Consider the following 15,536-nt stretch of genomic DNA (forward strand, 5'->3'; position numbering starts at 1 on the left):
CAAATATTGGTAACCTGTACTCATATCTGCTGGAATCACTCATTTTGAATTTGAAAGTTCCCATAGGAAACTGAACAAATTTCTACAAAGTCAGGTATAGAGGAAAATCATTCCTGGACACTTCTTCTTCCAATTCCACTGTGGCCCCAGCACCTCTCCCAAGGTTTCTATCCAGACCAAAGATGCTGCTCACTTGTTTCCAGGCAGGCTTAAAAAGAATCTGGCACTAACCTCCAAGGAGGATAAATAGACAAGTGCTCAGCTGCCATCATAAACAAATAGGGCCAATTGTTCCCCATCATCATTGTGGTCACCCAAAGCACTGATTTACTGCCTTTTCCTCCATAGCAATAAAAAGGTAAATAAAAAGCCAAGGTCATGGGTTTGGTGAGGATGCCTCTCATCCTATGTCTTTATGGTACAGACATATATGTATAAACCAATTTAAAGGGGAAGAAGGAGGTTGAATTCAGACAAACTGGTTACTGTCATTCAAATGATATAAGAGCACCTACTATGCACACCATAAAGAAATTAAAGATATGATTCTCTTCCTGTAAGAAATTAGTGGTTTGTTTCTTGGTGATGAGAGAAAATAAATTAAAATGCAAATAACTCTAGGCGGCCAAATGAGTGATAGCGTTTATCACCATGGACCAAGGATGCTTGAATGAAGAGATAGTATATAAACAGAAACTTGAAGAATGCATAGAAAATAATTGACTGTGAGGTATAATGTGGTTTGGGGGAAACAGGCTTTGGAACTAGACTGAGCAAATTTCAAATTCCTATTATTATCATTTGCTAGTTGCATATCCTTGGAAAAATCACTTACCTTCTTGCTGGGATAATTAAATGACGTACTATATAGGTTCTCAACAAATAATACTCTTCTTCTCTTTGTTAGGCAATTGTTGGAATTTACCTAAGTGTTTTTTTCTGAACTGGTCTATGTGTTGGAACACAGCCATTTTACATTTAACAGAGAAATAATAATCATAATAGTAGCAAATCAACTACTGTTACTATTTATTGAGCACTTACTGTGTGCCAGGCAACATGCTAAATATTATTTCCGGAATCTTCATGATAACCTTATGAGGTATGTACTGTTATTATCCCCATTTTATAGATGAGGAAACCAGAGCTCAGAATAATAAAGTGATTTGACCAAGGTCACGTAGCAGCTAATGACTCTGAGTCAAGTATATAGCCAGGCCTGGTTTACTCTAAAGCCACTTACTCTTAAACCACTGTGTATTCTGTTCTCCACAAATGTTCCTACTGAACTGGTTTTGGGTCAGGTAACCAAAAAAGCAGGTTTGACAGAAAAATTCTAGCTGCTGCTCTGTGATTCAGATATGGTTAATCTTGCTATTTTCAATCCACTTTCAAAAAGTTTCTCTGTTCTTGCCTCTACAAATTCTCTTCCATTTTTATGGCAGAAGGCATGTGGATCCACCTCACTTCCTGGGCTGGAATGACAAGCAAAAGTCAAGCCTGTGTCAATTCGTACCCATTTCTACTTGGCACTTTAGATATATCTCTTTACTTTCATCTCAGAAAGTAGAGTGACATTACTTGCTTTGTTTCAGCTGCTGGAAAGAATGAAAGCTTTCCCAGCAAAGATGTCCCTTTGAGCTAGTGAAAAGAGAACGATTGATACAAGGTATAAATCTTTATTCTTCTAAGATGGATCTGTCTTTGAAACAGAGAGGCAGAGAGACAGGAGGAGAAGAAAGGAAAAAGAAAGGAAGGAAGGAAGGAAGGAAGGAAGGGAGGGAGGAAGGGAGTGAGAGAAAGAGGAAGGGAGCTCTCCTTTTGGCAAGAAGGGGTGAGGTCCCTTTCACAAGTAAAAATTATTTTATAAATACATAAATTTATATATATAAAATATATATAATATAATATATATTATATATAAAATATATATAATATAATATATATTATATATAAAATATATATAATATAATATATATTATATATAAAATATATATAATATAATATATATTATATATAAAATATATATAATATAATATATATTATATATAAAATATATATAATATAATATATATTATATATAATATATAAATATATAAATTTTATAAATACAACAGGACATGAGGGATTTTCATACAAGCAGACACTAAATATATCACTCAAACTTTTGTATTCCCTCCAAAATTTAGGAGTTCCAGAATTCTACACCAAATTAAATTTTGTGCATTTTAAAACCAGACCCTTGACATTTATAAGTAGATTTTATGGTTCATTAACATGTATTGGGGGTCTTTTAAAATGCATATTCTGATAGTGGGTGTAAATCTGTATTAGGGGATTTTTTTTGATGGGAAAATGTTGAGATTGCTATCCAAACAGGTATGCCCTCATAGCTCATAGTCCACGTGGTAATGGGCTTTTAGGGATTTAAACATTCACCCAATACTCAGATGTTGCATTTCATAGTTTACTCCATCTGCTAAAACTGACATTTGGTTGAAAATAACTTGTGCACTTAGGGAAACACTTCACTTTTCTCAACTCCCTGATTCTCTCTGCTCTATCAGGAAGCTGGAAGCAAGTACAGAGGGAGTAATCCACCAAAAGCACATACCAAAGATCAGAGGAAGTGGGAATTTGATCTTTAAAGAGTGAGATGCTGGTGACTAAACTGGCTCAAAAGATAGATCCTTTCTGCCAACTCTCCTGATGATGTGACTTGTAAGAAAAGGGCAAGCCCCAGGGGATGATGGAGACTTGGGTTTCTCAGACTATTTAGTACTAGTTTGTCTGTTAGCATAGCAACCTCTACAGGGTACCCTATTTCACACACACACACACACACACACACACACACACACGTATAAAAATTTAAGTTGTTACTATGCACATTGAGTTCATTCATTCATTTATTGAGAGACTGCTGTGTGCCAGGCATTTCAGGTTGGATAAACAGTTATTTCAGTGTTTCATCAAATAGAAGACTTTTCTTGTGATTTTAACATGTATCTGCCCTACTTAGAATCCTTCAATGGCTTAGCTCTACATATTACTTCACAACAAATTTTGCCAAAATTATGCCAAAATATTCTGGCTTAAAACAACCACCATTATATCATATCTAGTGATATTGTGGGTCAGGAACTCAGGTAGAGCTAGGCTGGGCAATTCCTCTGTTCCAAGTAAGTGGTGTCGACTAAGGTCATTTAGAAGTATTAATCAGATGAATAGAAATGGCTTCACTCATACAGCTGGTGACTCGGTAGGGATGCCTAGAAAGTTAACCTCACCTGGGACTATCAACTGAAGCACCTACATATGGACCCTCCAGCACAGCAACCTCACAGTAGTTCAGCGATGTGCATGGTGGCTCAGGGTTTCCAGACAGAGTGTTTAAAGATGCAAGAAGTGAAAGCTGCCAGTTTCTCCTGGTCTAGGTTTGGAAACTGGCATGGCATCACCTTTTCCACACTCTGGGTTAAGACAGTTGCAGAACTGGTTTAGATTCAAAAGAAGAAGGTATAGACTTGACCTCTCAGAGAGAGGAGCATCAAAGAATTGGCGGCCAATTTTAACCCATCATAGGTTCTTCATGGTTTTCAGGTTGAACAGAGGCTTTAGAGTGTATTGGTAAAGAGCAAGAACTCTAGAATAAACTGATTGTATTTGAATCCCAGATTTGTCACTTAATGATCTTGAGCAATTATGTAATCTCTGTGTGCTTCAGTTTCTACATCCACAAAATAATGATAACAGGGGCTGGCCTGGTGGTGCAGTGGTTAAGCCCATGTGCTCCGCTTCAGCAGCCTGGGTTTTGCAGGTTCAGATCCGGGGGGGGTGAACCTACAAACTGCTCATCAAGCCATGCTATGGTGACATCAAACATAACAAAACAGAGGAAGATTGGTACAGATATTAGGTCAGTGACAATCTTCCTCAAGCCAAAAAAACAAAAAAGAGGAGGACTGGCCACAGATGATAGCTCAGGGCCAATCTTCCTCACCAAAAATATGATAATAAATAATAATAATGACAATAATACTGTGTTGTGTGGTTGTGAGGATTAAATGAGATATTGTATATAAAGTGTATATAAAAGTATATGACAGCAAGTGTGATTTCACTCATATGTGGAAGATAAACAAGCACATGGATAAAGAGAACAGGTTAGTAGTTACCAGAGGGGAAGGGGGCTGGAGGGTGGGCGAATGGGGTAAAGGGGCATATATGTATGGTGGCAGATAAAAATTAGGTGGTGAGCATGATACAGTCTATACAGAAATTGATAAATAATAATGTACAACTGAAATTACTCAATGTTATAAACCTTAATGATTTCAATAAAATAATTTAAAAAGAGAATATATGAGTAAAGTGCATACAACAGTAACTTACTAGCACATAATACATCTCAATAAATACTAGCTATCATTATTTGTAAAACCCAAACTTCTTAGCTTAACAAATAAGACCATTCACTACCTGGCTTCTGCTTTCCTCTGAAGCCACATATTCTGTCACACCTCACAGGCACCCTTAACCCCAGCTACACTCACCTACTAGTTATTCTTTGCACATAGAAAATTCTTATACCTCCATGCCATTGCACATGCAGCCCTATCTACCCAGAAAAATGATCTTCTCCCCCAACTCCTCCTTTACCTGGCTAACTCCTACTACTCCTTTAAAACCCAGCTCATAACTTACTACCTCCATGTAGCTATACCTGAACCTTCAGTCTGGAGTAGGTGTTCCTCCTCTGTGTTCCCATAACACCCTGTGCATATCCTTTTAAAAAGGATTTAACACCATTTTATATATGCCTGTTTCTTTTCTTTTTTTCCCTCCCCAAGCCTCAGTGCATAGTTGTGTATCTCAGTTGTAAGTCATTCTGGTTCCTCTATATGGGATGCGGCCACAGCATGGCCTGATGAGTGGTGTGTCAGTCCACATCCAGGATCTGAACCAGTGAACCCCAGGCTGCTGAAGAGGAGTGCACGAACTTAACCACCGGGCCATGGAGCCAGCCCCTATGCCTGTTTCTTGTGCCATACACTAGACTAGACGATCTCTTTCCTATAGGCAAACTTTGTGACTTAACTGTCTTTGAATCTTGGGCCTTTAGCAACGTATTTAACAGCCAGTAGGAATTGAGTAAATGTTTCCTGGAAATATAGAAAGATGATTAAAATAGGAGTTGATTTATAAATAAATGAAGATAAATACAGCCTTTTCCCCATAACCCAGCACTCGGGAACACAACAGTTATAAAAAATGAAGTACACTTGAGAGGAGAATTAGACTTCACTGACTTTTATCATCAAGAATTCAACAGCCATGAAGATGCGTTGACTAGGTAACTGAATGCGGAATACTCACATAAAGCTGAGGAGGGAAAAACACAACTGTATTGCTCAAAAAGTCAGTCTAGTTCATTTAAATTCTTCTCCCAAACGTATTCAAGAAGTGAATCCTCATCTGGATTAATGACCTATCAAATTTCCATAAGGCCTAATGGTCCTTTCATTAAGAGTTCTGCTGCTTTTCTAGAAAACAAGCCTCAGTTCAGGAAGAGGAACAGAGGTAAATGGAAAGTGATGTGGTCTGGCAAAACATCATGTGAGCCAACAGGTATCTGTGTGCTTCTGCCTCACAATGAATATTTCTTGCTTCTCTGGAAAACAACAACCAGCTTTTTACATCAATGTGAGCGAAATTCATTATTTTCTATGCATTATTTCCTGGTAGGAATTTTTTTTTTTTAATTTTTAGAGTCAGAAGTCCCCTGATCAATTACATAACCTCTCTTTCTCTGACATGCTACATCTAATTTATTGACAAATCCTGCTAGGTTTGCCTCAGAAATACCAAAATGTGACCTCTTACCACCTCCATCTCTACCATGCTAGCCAAGCCATCATAATGTCTCCCCTAGATCATTCCAGTAGTCTGCCAACAGCTCTCTCCGCTTCTGCCCTTGCCCAGTAACAGGCGACCTATCATTTTATTATATCTTCAAACATTCTTGTGAATTAGTTAGAGTAGGGACAATTTCCTTCCTTTACCAAGGAGAAGACATACATGAAGAGGTATAGACAGAGGTGTCCTAGGTCACCCATATATTAGTATACTGCCATAAATGAGAGGCAAATCTCCTGACACCTAGTTCTATCTTCTTTCACTTACAACAACAAATAGGCCAGTAGTAAGACCATAGTCAAATCATATTTTCCATTTTATAAAATCTACGTTTTCATTTGGATAGGCCCTCTAGGAAATTTGGAGTTTAATTAGGGAATACTCATATTAGTATTCAAATATCCCAAAGATATCTACCTAAATTTTTTATTGCCAGAGGCAATTTTATTCTTATAAATTGGCCCAATTGAATGACCTTTACCTTGTGAAATACTTGAGATCAGTGTTTTATTGTTATTGCTATTTATTTGCGTTTTTAGCAACCAAACCCTATTAGCTTTCTAATAAAATCTTATACAGGACCCCATTATATTTAACATATAAAAGTAGAGCATATTTTTTAAAAGAGTGAAGGAGAAATTGTCCAGAGTTTCATGTCCTCGGGAACCCATTTACTCCTATGAGTAAGTCCTTGAGGCATCTAAATAGAATCCTAGTCTCCATGGGATACAGTTTGAGAACATCTTCTATAGAAGCTTATGCTAGTCACTGTGATCCACAGGCCAGCATCATATGCATCACCTAGAAGCTTTTTAGAAATGCAGACTATCAGGTATCATTCAAGATTGAGTCTAAATCTGTTTTAACAAGATTCTCTCTGGTGATTCGTAAGTGCATTCAAGTTTGAGAAGCACTGCTTTCTAGACTCTGTCTACAAAGGTCTTCTGGTTAAGACTGAAATATGGTTGTACAAATATAAGGTCAAACTTTAAAAACTTAGCATAGTAGAACATACATTCAGACACCTAACCAGATGCTTCATGCCCCTTCTGTGTTTTTTCTGTGTGATAAACATAGCCTACGTCTGGATTCATCCGTATGCATAGGCAGTCTAGGCAGTCACCTCTGTGGAATGAGTAATGGGTACTAGAAAGACCTCCTTGACTCCAAGTTTCTCTCCTACCAGCTCTACCACAATGACTGGAAAGCCCACTTGACCCACTCCCATGAGTGAAGGATAGTGTAAATGTAGTTTTCAGAAAGTTTATTACATTAGTGATTAAGGGTCATTAACAACCTTAGCTCAAATACATTCAGGAAGAAGCAGACCCTAGAGTGATGAGTCACAAAGGTAGATGTGAAAAGGGGCCCAGTACAGCCAAAATAAATGCTCCTGGGAGTGCCTTTGGAAAAGTCTGGAGACAGGCAGGGACCAGATCATTTTAGAGCGTTACGGACTGAATGCTTGTGCCTCTCCTCCTCAAAATTCATATTTTGAAGCCCTAACCCTCAATGTGATGGTATTTTGAGGTGGGGCCTTTGGGACGTAATTAGGGTTACATTAGGTCCTGAGGGAGGGATTCTTATGATGGGATTAGCGGCCTTCCAAGAAGAGAAAGAAAGAGAGAGCAATCACTCCCAGTCTCTCTCCCCACATGCATACACTGGGGAAAGGCCATGTAAGGACATGGCAAGAAGGTGGGCATCTGCGAGCCAGGAAGAGAGACCTCACCAGGAACTGAATTGACTGGCACCTTAATCTTGGACTTCCCAGCCTCCTGACCATGAGAAAATAAATTTCTATCGTTTAAGCAAAAAAAAGAATAAAGGAAGAAAGAAAGAAATCCTCCTGGATGTTTAGGAAGGCACTAGGATAAGAAAAACAAGGGAAAGAGGAACACAGTGCTCAAAACACACTTGATATACTTAATCACGTTGCCTGCAACAAGCTGTGTCTGTGTCTGGTACTCATCATTAGTCAGTTCACTGCAACTTACAAAATGAGAAAGGAAGCAAACCAATCCATGCTTAGTGATAGCATGGCTGATGATAGTAAGTGATGGTAAGGCTGGGAAAGTTAGTGTCCCTCATTCCTACCCAGAGAAAAGAGTGGTCTCGCTTCCATTCATCTTTTTCTGTGCACCCATCATCTTTATTAGATGCTTCTTTCTTTCCTTCTAAGGAAATGGTGCTGCATTTAATCATTAAGAGAGTCCAATATGGCACTACAAGGAAGCTTGACAAAGCAATGTGGTGCCAAGGCCCATAAGCATTTTTTCCACTATGCCTGTGACAGATGTAATGCTAACTGGACTCAAAGCCTTAAGGGCTTCATTGTCAGAGAGAAGTGTTAAACTGAGGAGTTTATCCAAATAATTCACCCAAAATAGGCTTTTATATGAAAGGTCCAAGAAATGGAAGCAATTGAAATGTATTGACTTGGATAGTCCAGATAATTAACTCGGTTCATCACTTTCATTTTGTTAGTGTAGACCTGGCCTGATTAATCCACTAGGCACAAGATGACAATTTATCCAGATTAAGTCTGTAATCTTTGAATAAGCTTTTTTAGTATTTGTATCAAAATGCCTCATGGCACGTAAGCCAGGATGATTTAAATGAACGTATTTTTGAAATCAGTGTCCAACTATTCCAGAGATGCCTACATAAATGTTTTACTGGCAGGGGTAATTTTATTCTTATAGATTGGTCCAGTTGAATGTCTTTCACCTTAAGAAATACTTGAGACAGTGGGTCTTATAATTCAAGGCAGACTTAGAAAAAAGGCAAATACTTCTTAGCCTAATAATGGTAGATTCTTTTTCTTTTTTTTAAGGAGCCAGGGAAAAGCCCTGTTGCTAGGAAGAAAATATCATTTTTAGGTATGATAGATTAAATTGTCTCTAATGCTTAATTCTTGGGGCATCTAGTGAGGAAATGAGACCCAGCTTTCCCCGTTAGAAAGATTCAACTAGAGTCACAGAGAGTTCACTAGACTAGAGGCAGTGCTTCCCACCTCCTGAAGCAGAGAAGAAATTCATTTATCATTTGGCCAAAACCTGAAAGTTTCAGGTTCACAAAATACAATAAGAAATTGTAGACTAAAAACTTGTACTTCTGTGAAGAAGGTAGGGTTTTCTGAGGGAAAGGGGCAGGACACAAATCTAGGGGACTTGAAAGAGATGTGTGGAAGGGAAGGGGAGGTGAGTAGAGAGAGATCTTCCTCTTCAAAGGCCCAAACTCCCCTTGTTTGGCACCAGAAACCACTAGGTTAGAGTTCCAACCTTTGTTCCTCCAAACTATACTATTGTCCTAAGAGTGACTTGATTCTTCATTAAGAAACTTTCACTATATTATTATAGCACAACACATTGGGTCTGGACGAGACTAGTGGAGCAAGTACTCAGGAAAGGATCTAACCATTGGGAAATAATCTTGCAGGAGCTCTTCAATGATGGCTGAGGTAGCACCAAATCCCATGTACATTATTGAGCATAGTCATCAATGGTAATTAGCATCTATGGATAAGTCCATGGGCCAGCAGTGGTCGAGGAACACCCTTCCCTTCCCAAGCATAAAAAAGAGGAAAATAAGACTAAATTTCCCATTAGCAAGAAACACCTTTCCAAAGTAGAAAAGGAGGGGTTCTGCTCCTCATGGATATTCTGTATGTAATGCAAAAATTACCAAGCTCTATTTACACAGGAAGTTAAGAGGCAGTTTGCTGTAACAGAAAGAGCAGTTACTTAGATGTCAGGAGATCTGTATTCTAGTTACTAATTAGCTCTGTGATTTTGGGAAATTCACTTCTTCTGGGCTTCAGTATCCTCATCTTTAACATGAAGTCTCAAAGGTGATAATGATAATAATAATAATAATAAACATTTATTGAGCCCCTATTACATGGAAGAATTGTTTGTTCTGATTGTCTTATAAGCATTCATTCTTCTCATTTTGGCAACAATTGTATAACTAGGCATTATTTATGATCTATTCTGTAGCGGTGAGAGGATAAGTGATTTACGTAAAATGTCACTCAGCTAAAAAGTATTAGATATCTATAATGCCAAAGGATATTGGTGTTATAGACCAAGATGATGCTTGCTGCTTAATCTTGGTCTGAGAATGATGCTTCCCAATCTCCTTACCCTACTCTTCTTCTAGACCTCTTCTTCTACCAAACTTGCCCTTCCAACTCATCATTATATATGGTCTGATGCCAACCCATTCTCCTAACCATCGTATCAGAGCTTCTTTCTCCAAAGCCATACATGTTACAAGTGGCAGATCCAAGACTCAAACCAAGGACTTCTGGCTCCTAGGCCAGCAGATTTAGTCCATCTACTATACTTTCTGAGGAGGTGAAGCCTCAGAGTTTCTTTTTGATCAGGCCAATGATATAACTTATGTAATCATAGAAAGAATAATAGGTAACTTATAGAGGTCTTATGGTAGGTCTGGCACTATTCTAACTGCTTTACAAGTATTAACACACGATCTTCACTAAAATCTCATAAGGTAGGTACTGTTATACCAGTTTTATTGATATAGAAATTAAGGCACAGACAAGTAAATTAAATTGCCCAAGGTCATACAGTTTACAGTACAGTTAATATTTGAACTAAGGCAGAGTAGTTCCACAGTTCTCTGATCCCAATCACTACACAAACTGCCTCACAAACCAAATATCAAGTTTGAGTTTTCTTTCGTTTGACTTGCATACCTACTTTACATAGTTCAACATCCAGATAATATACAGATTCACCCAGAAGAAGTGCCCTGCAAAACCACTAGCAAACCCGGAGGGTTCAACTTCTATACTGGGCTATAGGAGAACCAACTAAAAGCACTGACTCCTCTAGATAAGGTGAAGAAAGACTCACCCTAACTGTACCACTCCACAATAGATCTTGGCATCTCTTTCCCAAGGGACTTCTACTTACTAACAGGGGCTCACAAGCTGTGCCAGAGAATCATAGAATTAACTGGGACTGAGCCCTGGGAACAGATGCAACTCTTAGAGCTCACATTGACAGTATAGACCAATCTTCCAGTAAGAAGGTCTGCTGTTTCAAGAACCTGCATGGGGCCGGCAGGTTGGCGCAGCGGTTAAGTTCGCACGTTCCACTTCTCGGCAGCCTGGAGCTCACCAGTTCGGATCCCGGGTGCAGACATGGCACTTCTTGGGACACCATACTGTAGTAGGCATCCCACATATAAAGTAGAGGAAGATGGGCATGGATGTTAGCTCAGGGCCAGTCTTCCTCAGCAAAATTAGGAGGATTGGCAGTGGTTAGCTCAAGGCTAATCTTCCTCAACAACAACAACAAAAGAATCCTCGTGTCCTATGAATATGCCTTCAAGTCTTCATAAGGGAGCTACATTTGTGATGAAAGAGAATGAAGGAGAGGGATCAAGTGAGAGAGAGGATAGGATTAAATATCTGAATTGTTGCACCAGCCAAAACTTATACCTCTACATACCACACACATACCACACACACACACACAAGAAGATCATAATTTAGAAGGGAATGGACTTTCATTTATCAACAAACTAAGCTATACTAGCCATTATCTCAATTATCTCTTCACTTTTTTCTAAGGAAGATTGTCCCTGAGCTAATAGCTGCACCAATCCTCCTCCACTTTTCATGTGGGATGCTGCCAAAGCACGGCTTGATGAGCTGCATATAGGTACACGTCCAGGATGTGAACCCACAAACACTAGGCCACTGAAGTGGAGCATGCAAACTCAACCACTATGCCACTGGGCTTACCCCTATCTCTTCACTTTAAATAAGTCTCATCTCCAAACCTCCTATATCATATGTGTTCTTGTAGTAGCAGGCCACAGACCTGTAGTGGACTCAACACAGTACTCCTTGGAGATCTCAAGTTCTCCAGGCAACAGACCAATTATTTAAATCACAGTTCTACCACATATGACATATGTGACCTTGGACAAGTCATTTAACCTCTATAAATTTCATTGTATTCCTCTGAAGAAGGGGGATTGATGTAAAGAACTCAAAGAGATCATATTTATCAAATGGCTAGAATAGTGCTTGGCACATATCGGGTTCTCAATAAATATTGAATGAATAAATGAGGGAATAGCCAGTTCTAGAAGATGTTTTTAATCACAGAAAAAGATAACTCAATCTTGTTTTCGTTTGTGCTCACAAAAAGACCTTGATCATATCTCCTAACAGGGTAATTCCATACAAAGCCAAAGCTTTCACTAACAGAGAATTGAGGTTGATTACCCAGGATCTAGAATAAAACAGTTTTAGCTATCTATTGTATTTTTTCAAAAGAAAAGCCTTGGTCATATCCTGATCCATCAACTCCAGTTGCTGGGTCTATGATGGACATACGTCCTGGAGGATACCCAGCACTTTGTACTCCCTAATTATCTGATTCACATCCCTTATTTGATTTGCTTCTATTATAATAGGGATGCTGTCAGTGACATCTCTTGAAATAAGAGGGTGATTAATTAAAAAGCATCTATAGTTATTTAATATTTTCCACCTTCACTTTCAGACAAGATTTGGTGGTTTTGGTTTCATTTTATGGGAAGGGGTATAAAGCATGAGAGATGAGAGAGATGAAAAGATTATAGCAAAAATCCATTTGGTATACCCCAAGGGTTTGCAAATTGTTACTCAGGGTCCAAATTTGGCTGGCAGTTTCTTTACATATGGTCTGCAAGAATGTTTCTTATATTACCAAATCATTGAAATATCAAAAGGGGGATATCTCATGACATGCAAAAATTACATGTACTGTCTATCACTGCTTTCATGTTGTAATGTCAGAGTTGAGTAGTTGTGGCAGAGACCATATGGCTCACAAAGCCTAATACTTATTATCTAGCCCTTTACAGAAAAAGTTTGCTGACCCCTGATCTATTTTCTTGAGAGGACTTTCTCAGAAGTAATTACTTCAAGGTCCATTACTGACAGGAGTCTGTAAATTCGCCTTTGGTCAACCAGAAGCCTTCTATCAACAGGGATGTTGTGCCTGTTATTTCTGAATTGAAGAACAAAATCAAGCATGGTAAATAATATACCAGGATCCTCTCTCCCAATCTGAAGCAGTAGGTTAGGCAATGTGCAGCTTTTAATGATCTTTTTTATTTTCTTCTAATAGCAGTAGAACCTGGATCATTTCAGATTTGACTCAAACAAGTACAGACATGTACCACATAATGATGTGTCGGTCATATCATGGTGGTACCATAAGATTATAAAGGAGCTGAAAAATTCCTATAACCTAGTGACATTGTAGCCATTCTAACATTATAGCACAATTCATTACTCATGTGTTTGTGGTGATGCTGGTGTACACAAACATACTGAGCTGCCAGTCATATAAAAGTATAGTATTACATCTATGTACAGTATATAATACTTGATGGTAAACAGCTATGTTACTGGTTTATGTATTTACTATACTATACTTTCCATCGTTATTTTAGAGTGTATGCATTCTACTCATAAAAAATAAAGTTTTCTGGGGGCAGCCCCAGTGGTGTAGTGGTTGAGTTCACATAAACTGTTTCGTCGGCTCAGGGATTGCAGGTTCAGATCCTGGACACAGACCTACACACTGCTCATCAAGCCATGCTGTGGCAGCACCCCACATACAAAAATATAGAGGAAGAGTGGCACAGATGTTGGCTCAGGGCCAATCCTCCTCACCAAAACAAACAAATAAATAAATATTAAATAAATTTTCTGCAAAACAGTATGCTACGTTACGCTGGTGGCAGTCTCATTCATCTTGTGTTTACACTGTCTCGTGATTACACATTTTTCTCCTGCGCTTGATTTAATCTCATGTTGTTTTGTTTATCATGGCCCCTAAGCACACAAAATGCACTGTTAATACTGCCAGTAAGAGGCCACATCAAGTGATTCACCTGGAACTGAGACTAAAAGTGATTAAGGATTATGAAGATGAAAAATCAGTGATAGTTATTGTTTGCCAGTCAGGCATGTCCCATTCCACCATAGCTACAATTTTGAAGAACAAGAACAAAGTGACAGAAACTATAAGAGGATCTGCTTCATTGAAGGCACTGAGATTAACAAAAATTCAAGAAGGGCCTATGGGGAAACTTCTAATGACCTAGGTTGAAGACCAGACAGAAGTGTATCCCTCTCAGCAACATGAAGATCATGGCCAAAGTAAAAAGTTTGTTTGTGATGTTGAAAGAAAAGGCTGAACTCAACTATGATATTGAATTTACTGTTAGCTCTGGGGGTGGTTTAAACAACTCAAGATTCATTATTCACTATATAACGTGAAAGTGAATGGTGAATCTGCAAGTGTTGACGTGAAGGCAGCTGAAGAATCTTGGGAAACTCTAGATAAGCTGATTGTGGAGGAAAATTACTTGCCAGAGCAAATATTCAATATGCATGAAAACTCCTCATTCTGGAAATAAATGCCTCAAAAAACTTTCATCCACAAGAAGGCCAAGTCAATGCCAGGTTTCAGGGCTTTTAAGGATGGGATAACAGTCTTGCTTAGGGGCAATGTTGCAGGCTACAAATGGAAATTCTTGTGATCTGGCACAGTGAGAACCCCAGGGCCTTCAAGCATATCAGTAAGCACACACTGCCAGTGAACTACAGGAGCAAGAAGCCATGGATGACCCAGCTGCTTTTCCAAGATGCCCTCCTGAATCGCTATGCCAGCGAAATGGAAAAGTACTGTTTGGAGAATAACATACCTTTCAAGATTTTGCTTATTTTTGATAATGTTGCCAGACACCCACCTTTTAATGATCTTCATTCCATTATCAAAGTGATGTTACTCCCTCCAAACACCACCTCATTGATTCACTTAATTAATCAAGTGGTTTTATCAGCTTTTAAGGCCTACTGCCTGAGGAGGACCTTTGCTCAGGCTATTGCTGCAACATAGGAAGACACTGTCATGATTCTGGAAGGATTACAGCATCTATTGTAAGTGAACATAAGTGAGGCCATCTTGTTATGCTGAATGACCCTTTCCTAGTTAAAACCCTTCTAGTATGTAATCATTATAAATTGCTACATGCTTTCATGATTTTCTGGCCCTGATCCTGTGGACATTCCACTGCTGGGGTACCCTGATAGCTTTGTTCTTAACAATCTTAACAAATTTTCCCAAGGAATAAGAAGGTCTCTGGGAAGAAGGAACACCTGTGGGATATGCTTCATCACTGACAGAAGAAAAGAACAATGAGGGACCCCAGAGTCCATCGTGCCTGAAGGTCAACATCTCTAAACCGCCTCCTTACTGCACATTTCCCTATATAACTGCCTCAAGATTCTGTAATTCTTTAAGATGTTTTTTGAGACATTAGTCTGCCGTCCTCCAATTGTGCTGGCTAATCGAAATAAAAGCTTCCTTTCTCCATCTCTAACTCATTGTGATTAACTGGCTCAGATCGTGGTGAGCAAGCAAGCTCATTGCTCAGTAACACTATAACCGCATCAAGAACCTTTCTTGGGCTTGGGGTGATGTCACCAAGGAGTGTATAAATGGCACCTTGAAGAAGACACTAAAGCAGTTTGTCCATGACTTCAAAGGATTTGCCAAAGATGAGAAGTTTGCACA

Source organism: Equus przewalskii, chromosome X, assembly GCF_037783145.1.
Source record: "Equus przewalskii isolate Varuska chromosome X, EquPr2, whole genome shotgun sequence".
NCBI classification, from domain to species: domain Eukaryota; kingdom Metazoa; phylum Chordata; class Mammalia; order Perissodactyla; family Equidae; genus Equus; species Equus przewalskii.